Source organism: Malaya genurostris, chromosome 3 (genome assembly GCF_030247185.1).
Source record: "Malaya genurostris strain Urasoe2022 chromosome 3, Malgen_1.1, whole genome shotgun sequence".
NCBI lineage: Eukaryota > Metazoa > Arthropoda > Insecta > Diptera > Culicidae > Malaya > Malaya genurostris.
In genome coordinates, this window is record NC_080572.1 from 78,122,089 (window position 1) to 78,136,018 (window position 13,930).

Below are 13,930 nucleotides of genomic sequence, written 5' to 3' on the forward strand. Positions count from 1 at the left end.
CATTTCGCACGGCTTTTTCACTTACTCTTTCCATTTTTGCTATCTTTCTAAGTGACAGTTCACGTTCTGTGCACCATTTGTACACAACTTTTCGACGTTGTTCTGCTGAAAGTTCACGCATTTCGAAACAAACTAATGAAAACGAATAAACAACTGCACAAGTGGTTAAAGAAGAGTGTAAACAACAGTACGCAGCCAAAAAATTGTAAGATTCTGAACCATTGCGAAATGGCAGCGGTTTTTGGTTGCTTCCATTCTTTCTGGGCCAGTCTTTATATTTCAAGAACAGTTCCAAAAAATACCAAAGTTTTTCTAAAACACTGCCTAAAAGTACCAGTAAAAGTTCATCCTTGCAACATAAGTATTTTCGGAACGGGTTTGAAGAGCAGGTGCCGGAGGGCGATGCTTGTTTTCGTACCGAAATTCAATATGATGGCTTTCGGTTTATCGGCATTCTTTGAAAATCCTTACCCAAATTTTCAGGGTTTTCGAGGAATATCAATAAACCGGAAATCTCTATCTTGGATTTTAGAACGAACCCAAGAATGGTTCTCTAGCTCATACTAATCAAATCCATTTCGGAAATATCTAGGTTTTACAACATTCATTGCACAAACTTTTTACGAAGTAAATTCGAAAAAAATGCTAACTTTTATTACGAAATAAACTACAAATAACGTAAACTTTTTGCCTTTCTCTTATAGAGAGGCTATCCAATCGCTGTGGAAACCAACTTTACAAGCGAGTTTCATACACCATTCGACTCAGTTCGTCGATATCACAAAATGTCTGTGTGTGTATGTATGTGTATGTATGTAAGCAAAGTCTTGGCATTACATTCCTATTGTGGAATTCGGCCTTTCTGTTTCAACAGACTTCGCAGCCGACTCATAGCGTACAGGATCATTGCATGGCTAGTACTACGATCCTACTGACACTAAGAACCCTTCCACGTTGGGGCTCGAACATACGACAACTGGCTTGTAAGACCAGCGCCCTATGAACCGCCAACCCGGACATGTATGTATGTGATGTGATCGATATTTGCACTCAATTTTCTCAGAGATGGCTGAACCGATTTCCACAAATTCAGATTCAAATGGAAAGTCCTATGTTTCCATAGACTGCTATTAAATTTTATCCCGATCGAACTTCCGGTTTCGGAATTACAGGGTGATATTCACCAAAATAGAAAAAAAAATCACACACGTTTTACAGAGATGGCTGAACCGATTTTCATAAGTTCAGATTCAAATGAAAAATCTTGTGGCCTCACACAACTTTCCTGAGTTTCATTAGGATCCGACTTCCGGTTCGCTCAATTTTCTCGGAAATTTCTTACCCGATTTTCAAAAACTAAGGATCAAATAAAAGGGCTTAGAATTCTTTAAAAAAATCCCCGAAAAATTGATCCAGATCCGACTTCCGGATCCATTATTACAGTACGATAAGTGAAAATTTTCAATTTCATTAATATTTTGTCACAAGCGATGGCGAAACGAGGTGCACATTTTCATAAAACTCTCTGCTAAATTCATCTAGTTGGCAGATCTTGTTAGTTAGTGAATATATAAAACTACTTTGGGACTACTAGTCTCCGGTTTCCGCTTCCGAAAGCACCGATAACAGTGAAGAAAAGCTTCAAACACAGAACTCACTTCGCTTTATCAGCAACAAACCGATTTTCAAAAATCATGATTCAAATTGAAGCTCTCATTGTCTTAAACGTTACTGAGTAATTCAGTAATTTATTTATTCAAAATTATGCAAAACTGGTACGCGTCGGTAAGTGCGGTTTTGCTCCGTTCGCAGCGTGCTTCGTTCAAATTCGTATAGCGTGCAGGGTTGCCACATTTAAATCTATATTTTTCAGGTGAAAAATATGCAAATGTCTTTTACTCAATTTGTATGCTACTTTTTAGTATTATCACAAAATCATGATAACGATGCTTTTCTATAAAAGTACACTTATTGCCTCTCTCATATAGAAGTTTATACAATCATCTGAAAAATTGACTAGTGAAAATTTGCCTGGAAGGCTAAGTGTGTGAGAATGTGTCAAATAATGTCACTCATAAAATAAATATGTTTAAAATTACACACCATCATTTAGAGCGACTATGAAAAAAGAGGGTAAAATTCTTCTAAAATTGGCTCAAAACTGATTTAATTTGTAGGCTATATTAGTTACTTACTAAACAAACTGACTTCGGCTATACTGGTTCCAGAAAAACCGTAAACAGTGATCAAAAACTCTAAAACGAGACTTACTCAATTTTCTCAGAGATGATTTGAACGATTTCCACAAACTTAAGCTCAAATAAAAGTTACTATAGTCTCATAGGCTGCTGTTTAATTTCGTCCGGATCTGACTTCCGGTTCCAGATCTATAAGGTAAAGTGTGTTTAATCATTTAATGCGATGATGCAAAAAGAAGAGAAATTCCTTTAATTTGACATAACTGTTTTCAAATTGAAAAGCTTATGTTAGTTCATGCTCAAAGAAAGTTTATTTTATGCAATATTGAAAAAAAAATTTGACAGAATCTTTTAGTGATATTTTTAAAAAATATAAGTAATATGAGATAAGCATTATTACATCACTAGGTAGATACTAGCAAAGACACCATATTAACAAGATAGTCAGCTCTCACATTTCTCGAACAAATCTTTGGCAACATCCTTTTTAGCGAGCATGGCACCCTCAGACGAGATCGCATCGAATCTAGTACATAGAAGAAGGGGGGAGAAATGTCAAATTCGTGCGCGCCAAAATAGCAGCACTGCGCACCCATACAATTGACATGATATATTGAATGTGATGCCGTGCGATGGCGTTGGTGAACTGAAGATTGGTTTCGCTCCAAGCTGACAGGGTCTGATACTAGGTAGACCCCCGCTTTAGTTCGTAAATGGAGGTTTCAATGGCTTCAAAATTTCAAGTTATGGTAGTCGGCGAAACTGATAAATTTTAACTCTGAGGTATGATTATTGTTATATTAAAATTGTAAATGGGTGAGTAGTGCACTGTAAAATTATTTTACCGAGTCTTACGAGAGTACTGCAAATGAAAAGTTCTAAGAAGAATTTCTTCTTATAATACATTCGGTTATTTTCAATAATGTTTCAACCCAATTCAAATATTTTCCTTATTTGATCAACTATTCAAATGTTCAATAATAGATTAGATAATTTACCTAAAAATGTCTTCAAACTCTTGAGTTTTCAATTCCACCCAATTAATAATACAACAACAGCTTTATACCATTGCACAGTGGGAAAAAATCTATGAAACCCCGCAAAGAATTCTGTAACTCATGAACTAATTGAGATAGGTCAACAAACTAAAGCGTTTCTTATGTAAAATGTCCAAGGTATTCAATGGAATGGATTACAATGGCCGCACGAATCGCAATCCTGCTGGTTTTACCCCAAATGTACAGCAGTTTTGGGGTTTCCTATAGCATTCGCTCTGTAACTTGAAAAAAAGACTTTCATGTAAAAAAGTCTGGAGAATCGATTAGAAGAACCCACAGTGGCCGCACGAAACGTTTTGGTGGTTATTTTACCCCAATTCCTCCATTTTATGAGTTCCTTACTGTAAATCGTTTTACCAATCAAATCTTGGTAAAACTTCTGACAAGTTTGATAAATCTAGCTTATCTTATGTAAAAAAATCTGTAGAATCAAATGAAATAACCTACACTGGCCGCACGAAACTTTCTGGTGACTATTTTACCCCATTTGCTCCATTTTATGGTATTTTATTGTAAATCGGTCTTAAATCATGGTAAAGCTTTATTGTAAGTTTACTAAATCAAGCTTATCTTATATGAAAAAGTCTGTAGAATCAAATGCCAGAGCTTGTACTGGCCGCACGAAACGTTTTTTGACTACTTTACCCCATTTCTTCCATTTCAGAATATTTTATTATAAATATTATCTTTTTTCTTTTTGCGATGTTCTCCTAACCAGAGATCATTTTTTTGTAGAAACAGACAATGAAAATTATAGAATGATAGTACTCAAGGGAGAGCAAGGATGTGAAAATATAGAACGGAAAAGTGAGACGTGACAGAGGGTCATTTAAGCAAGCAAAAATCTTCTAGTAACTTAACTTTTACCTTCTACCAGAGGAGTTAGGCTTAGGCATCTGAACAATGCGAATCACCCAAGTCTCTGGTATGTCGGAAAGTAGTGATAAAGGTCTCGCAAAAAAAGAAAAAAGACTCCTCTGGTAGCAGGTAAAAGTTAAGTTACTAGAAGATTTCTGCTTGCTTAAATGACCCTCTGTCACGTCTCACTTTTCCCTTCTATATTTTCACATCCTTGCTCTCCCTTGAGTACTATCATTCTATAATTTTCATTGTCTGTTTCTACAAAAAAAAATGATCTCTGGTTAGGAGAATATCGCAAAAAGAAAAAAGAAATATTGACTACTAAACTTAGTCGTTAAAAAAGAAAAAGAGTATAAATATTATCATGGTAAAATTTATTGGAAGTTTACTAAATCTAGCTTACCTTATAGAAATAAGTCTATAGAACTGAATGGAAGAACCTACACGAAACGTTCTGATGACTATTTTACCGGGATTTAGGGACGATCTACAATAAGATCATGAGATGGAGGGAATGGGGTAAACTAGCCACCAAAACGTTTCGTGCGGCCAGTGTACACTCTTCCATTCGATTCTCCAAACATTTTTACATAAAATCTAGCTATTTCAGTAAACCGCACTCAATTTCTTTTCAAGTTACAGAACAAATACTACAGAAACCCCTAAAACTGCTGGGCATTTGTGGTAAAACCAGTAGGATGACGATTCATGCGGCTATTAAAAACCATTCCATTGAATTTCTTGGATTTTTTTTTTACATAAGAAACACTATTGATTTTTGCCTATTTCCATGGTTCCCGATTTCTTTGCGGGTTTCCTGGGTTTTTCCCCACTATGCATTGTTTAAACTACTAATACCTATTAGCAATATGTGAGAAACAAACAATCATTAAAAATACATAATATTTAAATTCGTGAAAACAATATTGTTCTCGGGCACCATTTTTGCTACATTAATAGTTTCTAAGTTACAATGATATGAAAACTAGTCCTGAGCTGAACTAATCTGTCAATCTGTGAAAATAAAACAAACAAATGGTTTACCATACTGAAACTGTGTGCAAAGTTCCATCCAAACCGAACCAAAGTCGATCATGGCACTATCATCTGTACTATTTTTCTATTTCGGAAGTACTGAGTCCAAAAACTCAAACGAAACACTAATCTTTGTGAGCTCACAAGGAGTTTGGTATACGAGATTTTTCATGTCAGAAATGCGTACAAAAAATAAATCACAACTTGGGAAGCAGGCATAAAAAACAGGCATCTCACCGTCATATGAGAATCGGCCATCCGGAGATCGGTAGAATAATCAGCTTTCAGATCCATTGCATAACTTTTTTCTGTGACAACAGCATGAAGAATTTTATATATAGACCATAGGATTTGATGAGCATTCAGAACAAAGAGAACTTGAAAATTGTCCTGCAGCATGAAATGTGTTCAGAATCATTGTGGTTTTGAAAAAAAAACAGTTTCATACTTTGAATAAATAACACTTTTTAACGTACTGCCAGGCTATACAGCCAAAGAAAAGTTTTTCGTTCCTTACCCACTTGTAGCAGCTACGTGGCTTCCGGAGCTATGTTTTAAAACATAATATAGAAACGAATGGAGTTTCGAAGAAAAAAAAAAGTTGCTATATCCACAAAGTTGAGAAATGCATTTGTCACCAAAGAAAAGATAGCTCGAAATTTAAAATAATAAATCTGAAACCTGGCTCGCTCTTCCGATTGTCTCTTAACCAACAAAGCTATCCGACAGAAGATTAAGTGAAAGCTTAGATAAGAAGATACAAACTCAGTGCACCACAAAAGCCGAGAAATGGGTGGCTGCAGTATGCCTAGAATAAGACAAAATCAGTTTATTTTAACGAAACTCGTTTCGGTACATGCAGTCGGATAGTATGTGACATAAGTCCGAATAGGTCCGAAAATGGTTTTATGTCACGGACGCATTTCATTAGAATTGTTTATTTTTAAATTATTGAATAAGGCAAAATAACATTAATTGAATAAGGCAAAATATCATTCTCTTCTATCGGGGAAAATTGCTTTATCAATTAAGCTACTCAGAATGTCATGCAACACAATCCAGATAGCAACCCATTATTTTCAGTTTCGTCCCTTCCAATTCAATTCTAATCTAATTTGGCTATTCGCTTCCACTGGATACTCGAGATGTTTATTCGGTCTTTTTTGACTATTTTGATGTGGATACGTCATATTTTAGTATCGGTGCCTTTCAAAATTTGACCCTTGAGGAAAACAAATTTGGAAATAACACCAGATTTCAGCGTCTGAAAGTTATTTTGACAGTGTAAATTGACATCTCTACTCAGTAGTGTTTCGCAAATCATCATGAATGGGATGACTCCAGAACAACGCTTCCAAATCGTGAAATAAGAACTGAAACGAGAAATCTTATCCCTGAAACAGTCAAATGCATCGCTAACCGAAAAAGTCAATAAAATTGAAGTAAATGTCGATGAAATTAACAAGCAAGCAACGTGCAATAATGCGATGCTATCTGGAATTCCAATGCTTCCTAATGAGAATGTGCCTGATATTGTTTCAAAAACAGTTGCAACTCTTGGTGTGTCTCTTGATCCTGATTCCATGGTATCGTCAACAAGAATATTCACAAATAGTAGGTCAGGAAGTGCACTAATCCCGTTTAGGGTAGTTTTTAAAAATACAGAAATTAAAGACGAAGTCATGAATAAAACAAGACTCGTTAAAAAGTTGCTATCAACATCGATCCATCCTACTCTATTATCATACGGAAAAGCCACAACTATTTCAATCCGCGACGAGCTAACTTCGCGGTTTCTAGAACTCTTGAAAGAATTGAGGGAAGCACAGCAACTCCTCAACATAAAATATATTTGGACAGGTAGAATCGGAGTTATACTTGTCAAAAAAGACGAGAATTCAAAACCGGAATTAATCAAAAACAGAGAAGACTTAAGTCGATTGTTCTCACGTTATTTAAACAGCTCCAACTCAATCAACTCTCCTTCTCCTAAGAGAAGAAAAATTAATTTCTATGCTATTTTTTCTTTTGTGTTGTTATTATTAAATATCTAATACGGTTAATGTTTTTCATGATAGTGTTGCTGACTTCAACACAAGCTATATTGGGAAAAATAACCAGGATCTACGAATAGTCCAGTGGAATATAAGAGGAATGAACGACATAGTAACATAGTAAGTTTGATAGTATCAAATATTTTTTGAATGGCTGTGATGTTGTTTTGGATATCATTGTCATTGGGGAGACATGGATAAAAAATGGCAATTCCTCTGGGTACAAATCCACTTTTTCCTGCAGAGATTCATCCCACGAGGGATTAGCTGTGTTCATTAGAAAAGAGATCGCGCAGAGCATTATTAAAAACAAGATCATTGATGGCCTACATGCTATCCATGTTGAAATCAATATGAATGCGCAGTTCTCTGATGTGGTATGTGTTTACAGACCCCCTTCGTTTGATTTCGCTAAATTCCATGATATCTTGGAATCCTGGATAAAAGAGGAGGGGAGATTTTTACATTTTTGTCGTTCAAATTACATTGCATGTGTAGATAGTTACATTTCTTTTGATATCAGTGGGATGGATCGAGAAAAAAGAGGGGGACTACATTTAACTGTTGGTATCTTGTGAGGCAGAGACAGAGAGATGTAGAAGGGGTGAAGATAGAAGAAGCTTAGACTTGAGTTGAATCGCTGTGTGGATCTGCTGCGGACGGTCCTAGTTGCTGGTTCGCGGTATCCATTGTAGTTGTGGCCACGGACGACGTCCCCAGGGGGTTCCCTCTGGCGGGCGGCCCACGGCTGAGATGACGGCAGTTATCGGTGTCCGGGGCTGTGTTGGCAGGGTGTTGAAAGTGTCCGGTTTGGGTGTTGATCGAGAGTGTGTTTGTGTGACAATGTGTTTCGTCTCCCGTTGGCTGTTCCTTGTTCGGTTCTTGGGTTGGAATCCTTCAGATGTGCTGGGCCGCGGGAGACATTTCCGGGGGTGTCGGCCCCCGGCAGATGCCCCGCTGGGGGTTGCTGGTGGTTGTAGGTGTGGCCGCGGAAAACATCTCGGGGGGAGCCAGCCCTCCGCAGATGGCCCGTTTGGTTGATGCTGAGTCTTCGACGGAGATTTAGAGATAGGAAGATAAGGGGAGCAGAGAGTTAGAAACGATTTTGGGGAAGAGGTTAGGGAGGGAGTGAAGCAGCTCTGGTGAGATGGGTTGTGAGGGATTTATAGTGCATTTAGGAGTTTGGCGTCTTTAAGGAAGAGGATTAGGGTGGTTTCGGAGACGAGGTCGTTGGAAAGGGCGTTGCGGATTGAGGAACTAATGTTGTATTGTGACCTTAGACTATGGAATTCGGGACAGGTGGTGATGATGTGTTCTGCCGTGAGCCTAACGTAGCAGTGTAAACAGGAGGGAGGGCTGCCGTGAGCGACACCGTGTGCATGCGTGAGGCGGGTGTGGCCCACCCTGAGCAGTGAGAGGGCCCTTTGTTCCCTACGATCTGGTCGTTCAGTCCATCGGATCAACTCACCCTTGATTTTGGAGAGGTTTCCTCCGGATGATCTCCAGTGCCCTAAAAGATATTCCCGGAAACCGGTAATCAGATCTGCGGAGGGGACCTCCGATGTAAGTCGTGATCACAGTCTGCCACATGGTCGCCAGCCCATCTGCTTTCTCGTTTCCCGGAATCCCGCTGTGTCCAGGGATCCAACACACTGTGATTTGGTTGTTACTGTATGTTTGGATCACCTGGACAAACGGGTGTCTGGATCTTTCGGCCTCCAAGACGGTGATAACTGCCAGGGAGTCCGAAAAGATCACAGCCTCGGATTCCGGAGGGGTCGCTTCAATACAAGCATAGATGGCTGCGGCCTCCGCAGAAAAGACCGAGCATACCGGGGGTAGACTCAGGTGCAGGGAGAGATTTTGTCCCCACACCCCGATTCCTGTGCCATGGACTGTTCGAGACCCATCAGTGTAAAATGCTGGGATTCCTGTAAACCGGTCAGCGCAGATTTGGAGGAAGGTACTTATTGCTTTAGCTGAAGGGGGGAGGGATTTGGCTCCGAAGGAGAGTGTTAACGAAGTGTCGGTTTTAAGAAGGTCTGGCACTAGGCTTTTTCCAAACCCGGTGTAGGCGAGCCAGTACTTATGATTCGAATCAGTCTTAAACTGGATTCGCAATCTTTTTTGACTAGTCCGAAGTGATGCATGAAGTTCAGTTTCCGGTCGAAGTTAATGTCGAGAGTTCTGGGGTATTTCACGAATGGCACTTGGACTGTTCTCATTTTGATGGAGTCGGTATCTCTGTGTCCCCCTCGACAGAAGTGTGAGAGGGAACATTTGTTTGGGGCTAAGTTAAACCCCACCCGGTTTAACTTAGAAAGGCCAAAACTGAACCCTGGGGGACGCCGTTCCTCCCTTGGAGGAAGTCTTGCAAATAGGTGCCCATTCGTCCATTTATACCCCAGCCAACCAGTTGTCGAAGGATCCCTTCCCGGTTGACTATGTTGTATGCCTTTGCGATGTCAATGCAGAGTGCATCAACGTGAAGGCCCTGGTTAACCCCTTAACGACCAAGGTAAATATGTTTCCCTTCTACAAAAATCGTTATAGATTCTTCAATCACTATTAAATCGATGTTTTTTTTTTTACTGAATGTTGAACAAAGCTTATTTCCAAGGCGACTAATGTGTTTCTGAACGAATAAGTAAAAAGAACTATCAATTTTTATTGCGCTAAAAGAGTTTGTGCAAAATGACGTATAGAAAATAGAACATATAATAAATATTTTTACGTTTCCTCTTTGACTCATCAGTGCAGAGCAGTTCAAATTGAACTTCTTAGTGCTAAACTCAGCAGTTCAATTTGAACCGCTAAGCAGACGTAAAGTTCCTGCTATTTATACAACACTGACATATTTCGTCCTGCACATCTTATGGTCGTGAAGGGGTTAATTTAGTCCAGTATTGTAACGCAGAGTAGATAAAATCTAACTACCTGAAAAAATACGTAAACATTCGGGTGATTTACACTTACAAGAATTACTTAAGCACGTAACTAGTAAGGTCGATAAACTGAAAAGATCAAGCAAAAAGTTATATTATGCTAATTTGCTTAACTTGTCACTCTAAACTGTGGAAAACCCTAAATGCAGTTATGGGTCGAGTAAGGGAAACAGAAAAAATCAAACTAGTTGCAGATGGAATCCAAACGTCAAATGACCAGGAAGCATGTGAAGCTTTCAACAAATACTTCTCAAGCATTGGTAGTACTCTAACGACCAGTATCCCGAACACTAATATCGATCCCGTTAGCAATATACCTTGAAATTCTAACTCTATAATTCTGAGGCCAGCTACAGTGAACGAAATTATTCCTTTAATAAATGAGTTAAGCAGCAAAAAAGCTGCTGGTCCTGATAATATATCGGTGAAAACTTTGAAGAGCATCATTCGTTTCAATTTTATCTCAAGCTTTCAGCAAAATTCTGATTATTAATTTATCCTGAATATCTCAAAGTTGCCAGAGATGTTCCTATTTTTAAGTTGGGAAATCTTCACGAGCCATGCAACTACCGTCCAATTTCAACTCTATCAGTGTTCAATATTGGGCCTCTCTTGTTCTTGGTATATATCAATGGTATTGGTAACCTAACACTGAGAGGTATTCCGAGATTGTTTGCTAATAAAGCTACGCTTTTTTATCCATGCAAAGGCACACCAACTTTAGTGACATGCATAGAAAACGACTTACGTATCCTAATGGGCTACTTTAACTCAAATTTTCTGTCCTTGAACACAGCGAAAACAAAATACATGGTATTCTATTCACCTAGGAAAAAACTGACGCATCACACAAACCCATGCATTGGTCAAACATTTGATCAATCACTTTATAAAGAAAGTTGATAGTTATAAATACTTAGGAATTCTCTTAGATTTAACACTATCTTGGGATAGTCACATATAAATAATTGAAAGCAAACTATCTCCACTTGCTGCACGGAGAACCCGCAGATCACACAATTACAATATTGTAATTATTGTTTCACGCCCTGGTTGTTTCAACTAAAATGTTGTTGATTTAACTAACATATCTGTTGATTTTGACATAACCATTCAGGTAACCGAAATTGTTGTATTCAAATGCTGTCACTTGGCGGAGAACGAAGACAGCAAAAGGGAGAACAAAAAACCTCTTCATTTCACCAGAAGCGTTTCATATTGAAAATTTTCAATGGTAAATGAACGTCATTTATGTTAGTTACGTAGTGGTCGTTTTATGTAAGTGAAAGTATGCAGAAGAATATAACAGTTAAATGTAAAACAAATTTTTCATGTGTTAAATAGATGTTCCTACAGTATAAATGATTTAATTTCATCTGAGAGTAATGTTTTCTAGGACAGTTCATGTGAATGTTATTAATACTGCTTAACGCTTAAAAATTTGCTGCTAAAGTGAAGTGGTACTATTTGTGTTTTCTTGAAAGTGTATCTGTAGCAATAGGTTTACCAGCGAGCCATTCTGCAAGTGATGTAAAAATTTCCTAATTCCCTGTAACAATTTTTCTGGTGAGTTTCCTTTTGAGAATTGTAATCTTTTGGTTCATTTCCATATCCTTTGTTTAGTGATAAAGATATAAACGGCGTTTTATGTTCAAATAACTGAATAGTTGGTTGAAACAACTGAGACATTTTTTTGCTTTCATGCATACAAGTGACTTTGCTGGGATTGTGTCTTTGCTCAATTGCACGAGTGACATCTCATTGAAACGTTTCATTGTTCGCTCAGGGTGTTTGGCATTGCTCAACTGAAACGTTTCATTACTTGTTGGGTGTCGTTGCTAAGCTGTCAGCACGATAAATCAAAAATGACAGATTAGTTAAAACAACAGTCGATTAGTTGTACCAAATTTTAACCAATCAAAATCAGAAAAACAACTAATATTTTAGTTGTTTTGCGATCGCTGGCTTTTCCGTGTGGTGCTCTCAGGAAAGTTTGCAATTTTGTTCCTAGGAAAGCCTTGATCAGCTTCTACTTTGCATGTAGCTACTCTCATATACAATACTTATTGATTATATGGGGTCATGCTTCGAAATCCAAACTAAAAAGAATTCAAGTACTGCAGAATCGCTGCCTAAAAACTATATGATACAACCTCCCATCTCTTCATCTAACATTGCAACTTTATTGCAATTCTTCAAACTGTATCTTACCTCTCCTGGCACTTCGTGATATGCATGCTATCTTGTTTGTGCACAAAGTTCTCCATCAACCACATGCTCATCACAACATCTCATTACCCGTTGGTACCCAGCAGCGGTATACAAGACAGGCCAACTCATTATTTAGATTAAGAGCTTATTCGACTTTGGGTCAAACTCGTATGACATATTACGGTCCATCGATATATAATGAGCTCAAACAAACCCCCAATCCGGTCGTATTCAAAATTAGATTAAAGCGCTACCTAAAGACAGAGATAGCTAACTATATTCTGTAATCGTATCAACAGTGTTTTTGTGTTTGTACCGCTCATCCATCCATCATCTACTCATTCATTCACTCATCCATTCATTCATTCACTAGTGCATACACTGATTCACTCAATCATTACTTCTCTCACTCGTAAACTCTTTTATTCACTCATTCATTGATTAATTCATTTATTCACTCGTAACGTCATGCACCCATTCATTCTATAGCAGGGTAATGGAATACGGTCACGTGGTTTTCGCACGGACTTTAATTCTTTACGTGTGTACGCGATCGAGGTTAACTGTACAATGAATCTCTCTGACTTGCACTTAGGCACCACTTCCTGGATACAGTGTTGCAAGGAAGGGCAATTGTTGACATTTTCGAAATCGAAAAAAAATTGTTTTAGAATTGCATGAAACCTCGAGATTTAGTGTCATCTCGAAATTTTTTTGTCGTGAATACGACTTACTTTACTATGGGGCGCCTTTTCAAAATTTACCCTCTGAGAGAGTGATAAGTTTTTGATCGTGAATATCGTGAATATCCCTTGTTGTATCTAAGAATCAACAGAAATATTATCACAATTTTATGATAAAATTTTCAGTTGTGTGACTTAATCTCAAATAATTAAAAATTAAACTTTTCTGAAAAGTTTGGTATAAACGTGTATCAAAGAGGATAATTCAAAAGGCGCGTTTGCCTTTCTCGTATTTTGAAAGCTCATAGCTCAGTGATCTGTGAAAGGATTTATATAATCTAGCTACCAATAGAATCGAAATTTTTCAACTTAAACGTTTATAGCAACAGCATTGAAGTATTTTAATAGTACACAATTGAAAAACCTGTCTCATTTGACCCATGTGAACACCAGCCAATCATAACGCGTTCTGAGGAAGAGAACAAAATATCTACAAATCGTTCGAGAAAAATGTTCCGAACAGTGCATAATATCGTAGTGAGTTCCACAATTTGGTCCTTCTGAAAGTAATGAATCCCGTACAGCAGCCTGATAGTTTCTTTCAATGAAATGCAAATCCAAAATGAAATAATCGACATTAAAATTCTATATGCTGCTATTTTTATAGCCGTTAGGGTCGCCCATTAGTGAAAAAGCTACAAACGAAATCACGTAAAAAGAAACCTCTTAACAAAAATTGAATCAGTTTGGATTCTATCGCTATTGCGGGAAGATGTAGTGTGTGTCGTTTGCGAAGCTAGTTTCGCTTCCGACAAGAGCGATTACGTCATTACGATTACGTCGATCAGCCGTTCTAATGGCTCTAAAAGATTTCTAAAAAACTAT